General features: G+C 38.4%; 1 long non-coding RNA gene across 1 annotated transcript in view; it reads right to left on the reverse strand.

Annotated features, from left to right (window-relative positions):
• Positions 1-10,385, reverse strand: part of LOC120369554 — a 46,178-nt gene extending 35,793 nt beyond the window's left edge. Inside the window, exon 1 of the long non-coding RNA XR_005583219.1 lies at positions 10,297-10,385. This is a non-coding gene — a long non-coding RNA (uncharacterized LOC120369554). The remainder of the gene's footprint in view (positions 1-10,296) is intronic.
• Positions 10,386-15,867: the final 5,482 nt, after the last annotated feature.

Raw genomic sequence — 15,867 nt, forward strand, 5'->3', positions numbered from 1 at the left:
AATGTGTTCATTGGATTATGTGCAGTATTTTTCATAGAAATGTTTTACACTTTGTACTTATAGTTTTTTTCAATAAGATCCTCAGAACAAGTTATGTCTTAACTGGGAAAAATGCAAATAATTTTAAATTAAATAGAGGATTCAATGCTATTTTGAACCAGAAGAGATTTTGGCTTAATGACTATTTTAATGGCAATTTGGGCATTCACTAGAGGGACTATAGGGAACGATACTGTTTTTTCCAGCAACTTCTCCCTATATATTTTTTGTACCATATGTACATGGCTGTTCAAAATGCAGGTTTGTGATGGTGTACAGTGGTGTACCTGCCTACAATCTGTGACTAGATATAATTTGACAGTTTAGTCACAGATGTTTCTGTATGTAAAAACAATTTTAAAAGTTGGTCATATGATCATTTCTCTACACAACTTATGGATAGCTCAATTTCAGTGCCTAATTTGTGCCAGAGCTGAGCCTCAGCAGCTCTAGGCTTAGCAGTTCATAGCCCTGGCACCTCTGGGCTTGCTGCATCAGTTATGAATGTTTAAAAAAAAAGTTGCTCGAGCCCTGGCATCTTTCGTTACAAATTAAACACTATTTAAATTGAATCACTGATTCATGTTCCATTTCTAAATACAAGTTATCATTTTGGTCAATTTTGTGTGTTAATTTGTAATTAAGTGCACAGTATGTGGGCAAGTCAAAAAGATAAATGATCACCATATTGAACACATCGGAGCATCTGGATGGAACTGTGGAGCACACTTTAAAAAAAAATGCAACTTCAATATTCTGGCATCTCTCTAATAGAGAAATTTGTGCAGTACATTTCCCACAGCCCACATTAAGCACAAGGACTGCCATGATGATTTACCATTGTGCAGATTAAGTGATACTTTGAGTCATCCCACCCCTGTGCCTTTGTGAAAGGGTTAATCATAGTTTGGCCCTGCATTTACCAGATGAATGCTTCACTTCATGCCATCAATGTCTCTGCAGCCCTCACTGAAAAGGTATGATGCAAAAGTTGTCACTTTTTTTTTGTAGGAAAAGTGACATTTGCCATGCCAAGACTTCTTAAAGTGATATAAAACTCATATTTAATATATAGTAAACTAACTGGTCCATTGGAGCTCAGTACAATCTTTAGACGTGATCCTATAACCCCTTATTCCCATGAGTGGGTTTTATTTATGCAAGGCCTTTGGTAGAACTGCTTATCTGAGTAAAGGTTTGCAGGATTGGTACCTTTGACAGGTCCCTTTTTCAAACATACATTTGAACCCTCTGAAAAGAGGAAGAGGTGAGAAAAATATTAATATAGTGCAGACATTCAGATTAAGAATTAAGTTTGGACTCATGAACTCTACTACAGACAACATATGTATATTGTTCAATAGAAAAAAAAAGACATTAATGGAAATTCTATGTTCATTGTCATCACTACAAGAAAAGATGTATGAGCAAATGTAATGTTTTGTAATTATTAATTCATCAGGAATCTTGAAAGAGGATAGAAAAGAGAACAGTTTAATAATAGATATCTTTATCTAAAGAATGATAAAGTATGGTTCCATAACTTATAGTGCTTGTTTGAGGAAACAGTTATTATGATACTAGTCAAAACTGTCATTCAAAGAAAGGCTATGTTGTACTCAGGCAGGCTGAAAAAAAAAACAAACAAAAATCTGTTTTGTCATTTACATTATAGCTAGAGAAGTTCTGGAGCATAATACAGCAATATCAAGAATGGTAAAAAAAATCCATTATTTTTGTAGTTTCTCAGCAGTGCAAGATTGCTCCATACAGAACATGGCATTATTTAGGGGAAGACAAGCTATCCATAGACTAATGAAGCAAATCTGATATTTGAAAGGTTGGTGATAATGCTTCAGAACTTTTTAAAAAAAATATTAATCCACATGAAAGTCACAAAGGGAAGAGATGAACATTTGAAAGTTGCAAAAGGAAGATGAGACTTTTTGGAACAATATATAAAGAGCTGGTAAATATAGCTGTCCTCTTTTCTATTGAGAACTTCTGATTACTGTATTGTAATGTTTGTCCTTTCTTAGAAAAACCATCAATGAACATTGTGAGTATGTACCAGAAAATAGAATTCAACTGTCAAATTAAAAAGTATCAAGAGATAGGAGGATGGTTGTCTATATTTACTTACTCTTTATATACACAGTGTGAGATTTAACTCTACTGAAGTCACTGGAGTTATAACAATATAAAAAACAATATGATCAGATTCAAGTACTTTGGTTTCTGCAAAAAATAAAAACACATTAAGAATCATTGGGGAAAGACTTTTGACTTTGGGGAAGAGAGTGTTAACATTGCAAACCAAGATCCAGAAATCTTGCAGATGTCTGTCTCATATCACAAGCCATTGGAACAGCCTGACTCTGAATTCCCCTGAAATCAAGATCCATTTTCCCCCCTTTCACCCCCCCAAAACCCTCACACATTCAACCAATCATGACTAAGTGAATAAGAGGAGTTACAAGTAGAGAACTGACAGATTTATTTGCAAGTATATTCATGAATACTTGTTTGTTGTAATTACCCATCTCTAAACATGACTGACAACATGGTGGACTGAAGCCCTCCTTTTAATCATATAAGAGTATGAGTCACATAGCTGGCATCAGTACCATCCTCCCATGTCTCTGCAAGCGTGCCTCCATCTTGTTTTGGAAGTATAATTCTATAGTCTTAAGCTCTGTTTCCATTCCTGGCCTTTGTGCTGAGGAATCCAACAAGCCTACACTGACAATTACATTCTTGCTTGTTTATAGCAAGACACCAGTCTATTAGCATCAGGACTGAGGCCATTATGCATTTCACATGAGAAAAACAAAACAACCCCCCCTCATTTTTAACAGTCTTTAGATGTCCTATATCACCATTTTCTCCGTTCACTAGAAATGAGTAAAACTTTCAGAAACCTAAATGAGGGCAATTATTCAAATCAGATATCCTGTATAAAGTTCTTAAGCTGTCAGCAACAGAGCAGAACTACATTTTTCATAGTGGAAGTGAACATAATTTCCAGTGGACATTCATGTGAAAACATCTTCAGAGATATTGAAAATCTCATTTCATGGGCTCTTTTTACTCACATGGGCCACATGAAAAGCAGTTCATTTAGGTCCTAGTTATCAGAAATCAAACTCTGGGTAGCAAACCTCTAAACTCATTGCCATTAAGCTACTCGCCTCAGTATGAAAAGATTAAAAGCTGTCAACATTCATAGATTTTGCTTGCTTGTTTTGGTCTGACTGGGACTATCCAGCAAGAGTGGATCCAGAACAAATACAACACATTTAAGTGCCTCCCTTTTTGCCCCTGCCTCCCCAACAGGGAGATTTCTCCCATAACTTTAATTAAAATTCTCAGCAGGGTCACAGACTTGGAGAGCTTTAAAAAAGTGTTACTTATCTCGTGGGCTTTTTCCAAACTCTCCACTCTTCATTAAAACATCTGTAAGCAAGCTGATCATTGTCACAAAAGACTGACAATATTTTCAGAGAACAATCACCTTATCACAAATTTTCTTTTGAACTTTACCAGATGGGATTATGACATGCATAAAATATTCCTCTTTGACTGCATTATCCACTGAATATACAAATATTTGCTTTCTGAATTTGAAAGATACCACAGGGAGTTATTTTGCAATATCCCTGTCTTATAACATCTCATCAGGACTTACTCTTCCAGCAGATATACAAGCCAATTCATTCTGGACACCAGAAAAAAAAAACAGCCAACAACCTGTTTTCTAGTGACAGATTAGTGCCATTTCAGTGGCATATAGAGAGGACAGCAATGCGCTCTGTTTCTCCAAAGCAACCGGAAGGGCCAGCTCATTATATCTTTTCCAACGTGTTCTAAAGACCAGCTGCTCATCCTGCCCAGTCTCAGTTAAGCAATGGCTAGCTTGTTAACTGCAGCCAGTTTGGAAGAAACTTTGGGATTCACTGCCTGAATGCATATATGAAACTTGGATATCTTTTGCAGTCAGTCAAGTCAAAAGGTTCAGCCCCAAATAAAAAAGTAGTAACAGCTTTTATTCCTTTTGTCTCCTATACTGAGGGATTCTGGAATCTCCTATGAGCAACATGGATTAGTCTTAGAAACTTTTAAGTTCGAGTCATTAGTCATGTTTTTATAAATTTTGTGGAAGTGCACTCTTTTTTGCAGAGCAGATGAATCTCTATTCAAAACTTACCCACAGGCATAACGACCTCTGTCATCTGGATACAGATGAGTACTTTGAGCATCAATAACACTTACCAAGTCAGTTATGACTGCAGAAGAAAAAACTCTTATTCCAATATGGATCACAATATAAAAGCATAGATTATAAACCCCGGTCAAGAAATTTGATCACTGAATAAGATAATAGGCTTGCAATATATCAGCTCTATTCAAGATCTTAGAATAACTCCCAAGACAGTGCAAGTTGTTAAATTGAAAGCCTCTAATGAGTCCATAAAAATTAACACTGGAGAGATGTGTTAGATACCATTACACATCACTGAACTTGTTTCAAAAATATACTGCTAAATATATATAATAAATAGAAAACTAGATCGTGTTTTAGATTCGGCAGTTTAAGTTTCAAGCTTTTCAAATTTATATATATAAAACATGTTGCTAGAGAATACTAATTAATCTGTCACATTCTGGGGTGCAATTCACACCAGTGTGAGGTTTGTAGCTGTTTATTCTGTAACCTTGAGTACCTTAAAATGCTTTGCTGCTGTAACTCCCTGTCAGCATATACTCAGTGAATGCTTGTGTGTTGAGCAGCCTGGTTCAGCAACTCTGACTCCAGCAGTCACTCTGATCTTCACCAGCCAGGTGACCCCAACACACTCCGAACTCCCCCAAAGCCATCTGCCCTGAAATGGCCAGCCCTTTCCTGGAACTTTCCTCTTTCTTTCCAGCCATGATTGACACTCTCAGTAAGGACCACCACAGGTGCTGGTTTCCCTTATCTTCCTAGGTGAAGATACCTTTGCCTCAGCATGTTTGTCACCTATATTCAGTTCCCAGAAACTTCAACCCTCTCAGATGAAGGACCCATCTTTCTCAGTTTGCATGAGCTCTCTGGTTTGTTGTGTCAGTCTAGTGACAGATCCCAAGACAGCTTCTTCTCTCTCCTTATATCTTCCCAAACTCACCGTCCCTCCTGCCCCCAGTCAGAATGACCTCACGCAGTTCTTCCCTTCCTGGGAACTTCCAATTTACATGCAAATCAGCAGGTGGAGGGGGCTTGCGTTATTTTGATTCCACCATGCTTAATTTACATAGGAGACATGTAGATAGGTGGCAGAAAACCTGTTTCTCTCCCTTTGTTTGGTCACTGACTTTAAAGCATAATATTGAGTATCCATAATCCTTCATGTAGGGTTAATACGTCCATTTCACAAAATTAATGATCAGTGTCACTCGTTCACATAGGATACCTTACATAAGGCATTTTAGATACAGTGAGTTGGGGTGCACTAGGCTAGTCAAGCCAGATGAAATTCACTGCTACATACCAGGGAGTCCCTTGCCATCTGACACTGGAGTGCTCTTAGGGTCATGATATCACAATTAATTGAAGTTTCCATAAACATTTAGTCTTGATTCTTTACACTCTTAATATAGCTACCCAAAGGGTAAGAACTCTTAGCCTGGGGAGTGCTTTTGCAACCTTCAGATTCTGCACTGCTCCAGTGGCCAGAGTGGCTTTCCTCATAATTCACACAATAACGGAGGGCTCCCCCAGTTATTTTATCCTGTCACCATCTATGGCCAGCAGTGCAGCCCAGCACCACTATAGGTTTTGGCTCCACCCCCTCTGCAGTTGCCACACCATTTCTACTGGCCAGTCCTACCCTGGCATGCTTCTGAGGAAAATCTATGGTTGTCTTCCTCACTTCCTGTGCCAGGGTAGTTTTCTTGCAGCTGGATCGGCGAGTTTTAGACCCTCTTTACACCACTCAACCCTTGTACATATGGGCAGAGGGCTGGGAGTGGGGGATCAAGGTCTCACCGGAGGATCCTCCCACCCTTATTAGAATGTGATGATATGAGCTGTTGGTTGAGACTAAAGCTAGTGGAGTGACTGTATTTATATCTCATAAAGATTCCAATCCTGCAAACTTTTGCATGTATAACTGCATTCATGTGAGTAGCTCCACTCAAATCAATGAGAGTATTCTCGTGAGCAAGTGTTTACTGATGCAGTGCCTAATACTGAACAGTTACTAAGATGATATGGCGAGAATGCCATGGAAATGTGTTACAAAGAATATTATAAAAAAAGACCCGAAGAACTTTCAGTTAACAGAATATCAGTTTTTAAAAATAGTGATTGGTCACTGGCAGGCCAGTGACACTGACATATTTCATGGCTATGCACTTGCACAAAGCTATGCTCTCCAAAAATATACATCTTCAGATACACCATCTAATAGCTTTGTGATTTATTCCATGTTGCCTTAAAGTTAGTTGTCGGAGGCAGGGAGGAATATCCTGCAGGAGGGAATTGAGAACCAAAAACCAGACAGCCCCAGGAAAATATACAAGTTTCCTTCTAGTCTTCTTGGAGAAAAATTTAAGAACCTTCCAACCCTAAGGATCTATGGATAAATGAAGTTTCAGGTCCATGGTGGGTCAGCTGTGCATGTACAGTACTCCACTGATCACCCCTGCCTTCTGAGGCCATGTCTAAACTTACCAGAGATCAACACTGCTGTGATTGATGCACGGGGGGAGTGGGGGGGTGGGAGAAGAGGTTTGATTTAGTAGGTCTGGTGAAGACCCACTAAATCAATGGCAGAGCACTCTCTGGTCGACTCTGGTACTCCACCAGAATGAGAAGAGTAAGGTAAGTTGATGGGAGAATGTCTCCTGTCAATGTAGTGTGGTGTAGACACTGTGGTAAGTTGACCTAAGCTACATTGTGTTATTCACATAGCTGGAGTAGCATAACTTAGGTTGACTTACTGTGCTAGTGTAGACAGGGCTGAGAAGCAGAACTTCCTTCTTGTTGCTATTCACCAGATACCCATGCTGTACAATCTACCTCCAACATCCTTGCCCTACTTCACACACCCTTATGAAAGGCAAGCACACATCCTAAGCAAATGGTGCTTCTGGTACCATCTACTTAGATTTCCTACTAAAATAGCCATAATCTCTGGAGGGGGAAGGGGAAAAAAAAAAAAGGAATCCCAGGCCCTTCCTACAAAAATTAAAGGGCCTAAACTCCAATGGAGGAACTGTCACAGGGTTCTGGAAAAAGGAAGATGTTACACAGCCAACAATTCATTTTTTTTCTATCCTGCTCAGACCAAATCTGTTCAATATTACTGCCCTTTTATTTACAGGAATGGAAAGGATAATCCAGTCCTTTGAAATATTGTGCAGCAGAACTCAATTGCTAATATGCCCAGCTGCAATGAATAGTCTATAAAGGGGATAAAATGGTTCTATTATCTTAGACTCTATCTGTCTGACTCTGGAGGATACATACTGGTATGTTATGAAAGGTTTAACAATTTTTATCTATGAATGATGAAAGACATCTAGTAGATGTTTCCTAATTTCAATAGGTCTGGAAAGCCTCTTTATTCTCTATGAATCTAAAATAAAAATCAAGACATTCTTTTGAGACTGCTATAAGTACAGAATCTAACAGAATCCAATGAAAGATTTTGCAGTTTTTACATCTATTGACCACAACTCACTCTTCACATCCCATGAGATTCCGAAACTATTTTAAAGATAGGGTTAATAACTCATTTTAATAGACATGGCTGAGTAATAAGAAGATACCAAACTTTGCTTTTCAAAGCACAGTGGTTCAGAAAGGTGCCATTTTGACAAAAGTGGAAACTTTGTTAACAGAAGTATTTTAGCTTAGGGCAGTGCAATGTACTTCATATTACCTTCTCATCACTGCTGGTGAGGCACATAAGCTTCTGAGGTTATTCAGTCCCTGGTCTCCCTGCTAAGGCTGCTAACAAGGGTGCAAGTTGTGATCAGTTTTTAAATACAGACGCGTGTATATTAGTAACCAGACTGAAGCTGCCAACCAACCTCCTCATGTAACCCAATAAGCTGTTCGTTATAGAACAGCTTATAGAACTTCAGGCTCTACTGACAGCTTTTGCATGAATATTCATGGTCATTTTGCAGCACTCTATAATAAGTCAAGGCTAATCACTGGAAGTTTAAGTCATAAAACTTCAAAATAAAATGTAATTAAAAACAACTGAGATATTTTTCATGCCCAAGCCAAGTGAAGCCTTTGCTGATGGCCCTCATAACCTTCAAGGTGATGCACTATATTTTCAGGAATCCCATTTGGCTTATTTTACAAGCTTTAGATTCCCCAAGCATTAAAAAAAAGTTAGTATTCAGCAGGGAAATGTGGTAAAACCATGTTGCAGTCTGCAATACATTTTCTAGGAGAAAGCAAAAAAAATAAATGAACTAGTCATACAAGAAGGAACAAGTTCAAAGGTATTAAAATCAGGCAATGCTAGTGTTCTTGACTATGTATACTGAGTAATATGAATGAGTAAGCAAAGGCAGCAGATACAGCTCACCAGCAAGAGGAGAAGTGCCTATAGACTGGTGGGGCGTTACCTTACACTAAGAAACATACCATTAAGTCTAACTAGGTTTTCAGAAGCCTTATGATTAAAATCCAAGAAAGCTGCAGGCTTGATAGTTCTATCGTGAATTAGATATTCAGTAAGAGACAGAAAACAAGGTTTGGGAATCAATTTTCAAGATTATAAGAGGTAAACAATGGGCAGTGAAATGTTCTATATTTAGGATTGAAGTTCTTTATGTTCTGGATTAGGTGTTGGACAGTGAGGTGGGAAAAACTGACAATGACAAATTTAAATCAGTCAAAGCTTATGAAATCTAAAGAACGTTGGCGGTATGTAACAAAGCAAAAGCAGTTGGTAGCATAATAGCAGATGAAATTCACTGTTTTCAAATGCAAAGTAAGGAATAATCTGGATCTATACACAATGAGGCATTCTACATGAGCAGTAAACACCCAGGAATTTGTAACGGCCTCAGTGAAAACATCTGGTCAATGTATAGTGTTGATCACCAAATTTTTTTAAGTGTTAGGGTGTTTAAAAAAAGGGAATAGAAGACAACATTAGAGTATTATAAATATTGTAATGTCCTTACAGAGACCAACTGTATGACTTTATCTGGAATACTATATTCAGTTTTGGTCATTGTTTCAAAGAGGTTGGGCAGAAATAGGTGACAATCATTGGAGACCTGAGAAATTAAAAAAATAAATAAAAAAAGAGAACAGTTTTGTTTAGAAGAGATGAATAAAATGGGATATCCTAAAGATATGCAAAATAATAAATGGTAAAGAGAAGGTAAAGACAGGTGCTCCTAAACATAGCATAATACAGAACAATGGGACAGTCAATGAAATGCATACACCATTTTTACACAATGCACAACTGACCTTAGGAATTCATGGTAACAAGATATCATTGAGGCTCAGGGCTTAGCAGGAAACAAAAATGATGTTCTCATTATCAACAAATGATTAATCTATATTTACATTGCATAGAATTTAGAAAAATAAGGACTATGGATCAGGCCTAAACCAACCACAAAGTGGTCATATCAGGGTAATTTTTTAGACAATTCATAGGTAATTGTCTACTCTGAAGTGTCTTCCCTTTTCAGAAGTATCTGGTACTGTTCTTTGACAGAGCCAGAATAATGAACCAGGTGGACTGCTAGTCTCGTGTGGTAGAGCAATTCCTGTGTTAAAGGGAATTCATAGTTGTGAGGGTAGGACTCACTTTTTGAGCACCTTCTGCTGCTGCATCTCATACTGCAGGCTTCTTCCTGCCCCTAGCACACCCTGTAGGTTGTCAGCCTTGCTTGGCAGGTCTTCAGTGGCTCAGCCCTCTCACCGAGTCACATAATCAAAAGTGGCCTCCTTCCTGGGTAGCAAAGAGTTCACCAAACTGTCTGCCCCCACCAGGGTCTTTAGTCTCACCTCTGGGCTCTTTAAATCCAGCCCTTCACTTGGGCATTCAAGAAATTTTGTCCCCTTCACCAGGCTTAGGCCACTTTGCCAGTGAGGGAAACCAGGGCCCAATCCAGTACTCCAGATTCCAACCCAGGGCCCACAATCAGCAGCCACATACTGTTACCCTTAATTAATTCCTGCTGCATTCCCTGAGCCACTTCCTGCCTGTCCCCTTTATCTTTCTCCCTTACCTTTAGGGCTAGAGTTCAGGTCCTCCTTCTCCCAGCTTAAGGAAATGCAACCAGTCAAACAGCTTTGATTAGCACTCCCCCTTCTGCTGCCAGCCAAGAACTGACCTGCTCAATCCCTGCAGCTCCTTTTATCAATCCTGCTGGGCTCTAATTGGCTGCTTCCACAAGACCTCTCTAGGAAGGTCTGGAGGATACACCTCTGCTGCTCCTTCATGGAGTGGGGTGTAGTAGGACCACAGGGCCTCCAGCAGGGGGCCACAAAAGGCCAGGTACACTCTGTCAGAGTGGGGTATGAATCAGTGGTGGATTTGGCCAACATAGTGTTTTATGTTTGTTCAAACACAAACAATCAGAAAAGTGGAAAGACGAGTAACAATACAGAATTATTTTTCTGTAGTTAAATGAGTGGAAAATAAAAAGTGGTGTGGATTGTGTCAGAGTTGGAATACTGACTACATTTTCAACATTCCTATACAGCAAATAAGCAGCAGAAGGATTTAAGATAGTTTAGCTGAGATCTGAAGCAAAGTGTAATTCTAGGTGGCAGTCAGGAAAACTAACAGGATCTTTGAATACATAGTGGGAAATGAGAGCAAAACCACACTGCATCCATCATTAAAAGCAACTCCGGGCTATTGTGCACACCTTTAGGTGTCCTACTAAAAGGAAAGCTTTGAACACATCATAGGGCAACAAGCACAATTAAAAGGCTCAGAGTTACCACTATGAATGGGGACTAAACCACCTAAGGGGGAGATTTTCAAAGGCCAAGGTGGAAGATGGGTGTCTAATTCCCCATTGTGACTTTAAAAATCTCCCCCTAAGTTTAGAAAACAAGATATAGTGGGGGATAAGGCTGGCATACAGAAGAGAAGAGGGATTCTGTTAGCAGGACCTTCTGAGGTAATATCAAGCAGTAGGGAAAAAATAAGAGGAGCCCAGGGAATTTAGAAACAACTTTATTCAGAGAAGCCTCATTCTTGCAAATGCTTATGTACATGCTTAACTTCTTGCATGTGCATAATTTAATTGGACTCAGTAGGACTGAATGGATGTATAAATATTTGCAGGATCAGGTCCTCAGTACATCCTCCACTAGCAGGGCTATGCTTACTCTTGCTGGTATACCCAAGACAACCACTTTTCCTCTTGTGGGGTGAATTCCCTCTGAAGACCAGAGATCCTGGCCCAATATAATGGGATGCAAAAATTCAATGTAAAATAACAATTTGTTTATATTTATTTGATACCAGTCATCTGAGGACTGCAAAGTACTTTTCAAACCATGAATAAATTTAGCCTCCTTTGAATGAATAGGTACGTCATTAGCAATCACCTTTGACAGATCAAGAAATTGATGCTCAGAGGAATCAAGTGTCACAGGAATTCCAAGGAGAGTCAAAGACTAGAATAAAGGCTTCCTACCATTTTATTCAAGAGAAAAACAAGAGAAGTTCATAAACTAGTTCTAATATTGTCCTTATTCTGTCTACAGGTTGCTTGACTTCAATAGATGGCAAGCACCATATATTTTGATAAATCAGCTAACATGCACAAAGCTGATATGGCAAGATTGTAGCATTCTTGAGATCAGGGTGAAATGGACATTCATTTCTCAAAGTTCTTTCTCATTGTGCAACTCTGAGAACTTTTACCTTGGCCTAGAATAATTTCCTTGCTTATAGGTGAGTTTTACATCCTTGAAAAAAAATTACAGCCCTAGCTGTTTAATTTTACTTGGCATCTTAAATATTCAACTTGAGATCATATTATAGTTTACTGGAAAAGGGAACTACAATTGTAGTAGTTCTGAAACACACACACCTTATGTACCATCCATCAGGGTTCTAGACAAAAACCTGTCATATCATTCTATCAATTAATCTGAAATTCATTCTCTCCCACATAAAAGAATGCATAAAAACATTCACAGCAGCTGGGCTAGGAATGGAGGTGCAAGTATTAGAAGGCTTATGTTCAAAAGCTAAACATCCTTGAATGATATAAGTAAGCAATACAATATTGCTTATGATATTGCTTTTAAAACTATTACAGCCACACAAATGAGTTAATTTTTACAGTTTACCATTGCAGATGAAATATTGCATGTGCAAGCTATACCGTATATATGTTAATCAGTATTGCTACTGCCTTTGCCGTTAACAACTATATACTTCTTTTACTGTTGTCATTCTTGATTACACTGTTTTGGAATGGATGACTTTGATAGCAGAGGGCAGTCAGTTTTTTTTTTTTTTTTTTTTTTTTACCATGACTGTCTTTTGGATCAATTCCCCAATTACAGGTAAAGTATATTTTGCTGATTAATTACCAGCCTATTTTATAGTTTTTAGAATTAACAATAATGCTCCCAAGCAAGTAATTTGAGCTTTAAAAAACCCTAAGAAATATTGTTAAAAGGCTAAAGAAATGCAATGCACTTCTTGAATTTTCTGCTTCAAGTAGCATACAGAACTGAATGATTCTTTTTTGAATTCCATTTCAGCAGTTCATAGAAGTAAAATCCTGTTCACCTTTGGTGTTTGCAATCTACCAAGAACTCTTCATGGAAAAGAATATTATAATGCAAGTCTTTGAGAAATAGGAGGTCACATAATAATTTTACAATGTATTTCCATTTATGAAATTTATAATCTTTGTCATCGCAATATGGTTTCAGTTTGATTGTGATTTTTGCAATTTTTTTTTAAATATATGTTGTTACTTTATTTCTGGTGTTAACATCCTCCTCTTTTTTCAAAACTATCAAAAAAGCAAGAGTACCTTTTTGAACAGCTGTAGTAGTAAGTTTTTAATGCACACAGTGGAGCTATGTTTTCCTGTGTACACATTTTTAAATTGTGGTAATAGTTCTCTTGCATTCCTTTGCTTACAAAACAAAACAAAAAAAAGGACAGTTTGGGTGAATGTAGCAAAAATACAATGTATCTTGAACATGCATGGCTGTGCTTTTCTGGAACAAAGGTATTTTGGTCTATAAACATTTGCAAGAAGCCAAAATTTTGGGAAATATATTATCCCACAAAAAGTGAGAATTGACAGGAAAGAAACCCCTGCTTCCTGTGAAGCCATAATGTCCAATTGCTTTATTTTATTAAAGATGGCAAGTCCACGTACATTTTCTATAATTACTATTGTGAGGTTTTATCAAAATGCAACCAACCAACAATAACAGCTTAAAAACCGTGTACGGTCAATAACAACGAGAAGTCATTCCATTTAGATATATCAGTGGCTCCTGTATTAACCCGCAAATCTTACATCCTACCTCTTTGGCTGACCAGTGAATGCCATTTTACGTACATTCCTGTTATGAGTCCATAGGACCCCGATCATGCAATGATTTCTGCCTGGGCGGATCCCTATGGCCACTTAGGGCCCTGCTGAAGTAAGAGGTTGACCTGCTGCAGAACTTGTTAAATGATCACAGCCATGCTTAGGATTCTTGCTTCAGTGCTTCAGCACTTTTAGATGTGTTGGTATGAGCTGTGAGAGACTTCAGCAAAGAACTCATTTCTCTGCACCCTGCCAAATAGACCAAAATGGAATGAAAGCCACTCCGAAGCGATAATTACACCATAAAACTCAGTTACTATGGTGACAGGTGGCACTATAAACCCTTTAGACAAATACAGTCTCTCTTGTGCTAGTTTACTTTGTCTTGATATTTCATTGTTAGCATAAAAATGCTCAGTTAAATTACCTTTACCTCTATTTTGGGGGCTTCATTTTGTGCTTGGAAAATGGGCTTCCTGTCCCATTGTCGGTGCTACTACTATTTCATAGATTCAGTGGGACTCTCCCACTGAGAAAAAAAGCCAGAAACTGAAAGTGGCTACTGAAGATGCAGCAGTCAGCAAGAGGTGATTAGTAGGCTGCTGAGAAACTGAGAGGCCCAGCTGTGATCTGAGCACAAAACCACCACCTGGTTCTTCCTTCACTGCTGCCACAATCCTCATGTATTGGCCAGAATTGCAATTACCTGAAACACATGGGCAAATCTTGGGACAGTCCCTGCCAAAGTGAGATAGATGAGAGATAATAAATGAATTTTCACAGTAAGGGGGATAAATTAACTGTTGAGATATATAGAGGCAGATTTTGACTTTGATGCATGTTACTAAAGTACATAATGTAAAGGAATTATTTGGTCCTTATTGCTACATAAATATTTGCAAATCCCGTCCACAACAAAATAAAACAAACAGCATCTGGGAACAGTTCCTTCCCTCCCTCCCCCGCAACCCCAAGAAGTGGCAGCAAGGGCCCCTTCTCTCCTTTTGAGAAGTAGGTGGGCTACAGAGTCCTCCCTGGCATCTACTACTTATCCCAGAAGTCAGGCTGTATCTAGCTGTATTTAGGTGGGCAAACCAAATTTGCTGCACTCTTCTCCCACCAGAGTCCTTTCTTGGGATGGTGTTGGCAGGGCTCTGGAACAGTGGATGTTGGCATTAACCGTCAATTGACATCATTGGGATAGTTCACGTCATTCAGAATTGTTGTTTCAGGCTGTTTGTAGATTCAGGCAAATGGCACTGCTTCAGTTACAGACAGTTCATATTTTGAAGGTTTCTTTCATAAACTTTTAGAACTTACTTTTAATATAGGAAAGCTAAGCATCTGATGTAATCACATGACTCCAGGAGCCAGGGTGCCAGACACTGGTCTATAGTCTGAATCCAGCCCTGCATGTAAAGTGCATATAAAATAATCTAATCTTGAGATGACAGAGATATGATACCACTAGCAAGGGTCAGCCAAGTACAGATTGGCCACTACTCTACTTTGACATTACTACCTGAAGCAGTTGGAAATTCATTAAGACTACCAAGCTTGCAAATGTATGTCACAAACAGTGTGCAAACCCTCGAACAAAAGAGACAAAATAACTTGTTCCAGTTCTTTCAGCTGTTTTTCCCCTCCTACAAGTGTGATGCAAGATTTCCAAGACAAACACCTGTAGTCCGAGATTTATCATTGCAAGTGGAATTGAGTGACGAAAGTTTAAAATCCCTCTCTTTTGAGGAGACATGCAATTTACACATAGTTCTTTGTATGTTGTGGAGAGAAGCAGAACAGATGCCATTTTGATAATACATTTGACAAAATTCTACCAGTGTTCATCAAATAATTTATTCAGTGATTTTTTTTTTTAGCAGCAGTGTTCAGTCAATTCTGTGACTGGGCAAATACTATTTTTTCAATATATTGTTTAGCAAATGACGACATTTTTGGTGGACTTTTTGTCCATATTTGACCAGGTCTACTCACTTTATTAACTGATTCTTCTGGAAATATCTGGGTAGTAAACCCTTTTTTCAGAGAGATCTATGGATACTTCAATATTACATTTAAAATTGTTAGAGAAAACCAACATGTTTTGCTTTTGTGAATCCTGTATTTGTACCAGTTTCCTTATGGGGATAGGTCCACCCTCCTTTTATTTTATCTTAATATTCAGTATGATCCACATCTTCTAACCAGAAAGTATGGACCTGATGTGGATCTCATTTATACCTATATAAGTCAGGAATAGCTTATTAAAGTCAA

Source organism: Mauremys reevesii, linkage group 7, assembly GCF_016161935.1.
Source record: "Mauremys reevesii isolate NIE-2019 linkage group 7, ASM1616193v1, whole genome shotgun sequence".
NCBI classification, from domain to species: Eukaryota; Metazoa; Chordata; order Testudines; family Geoemydidae; genus Mauremys; species Mauremys reevesii.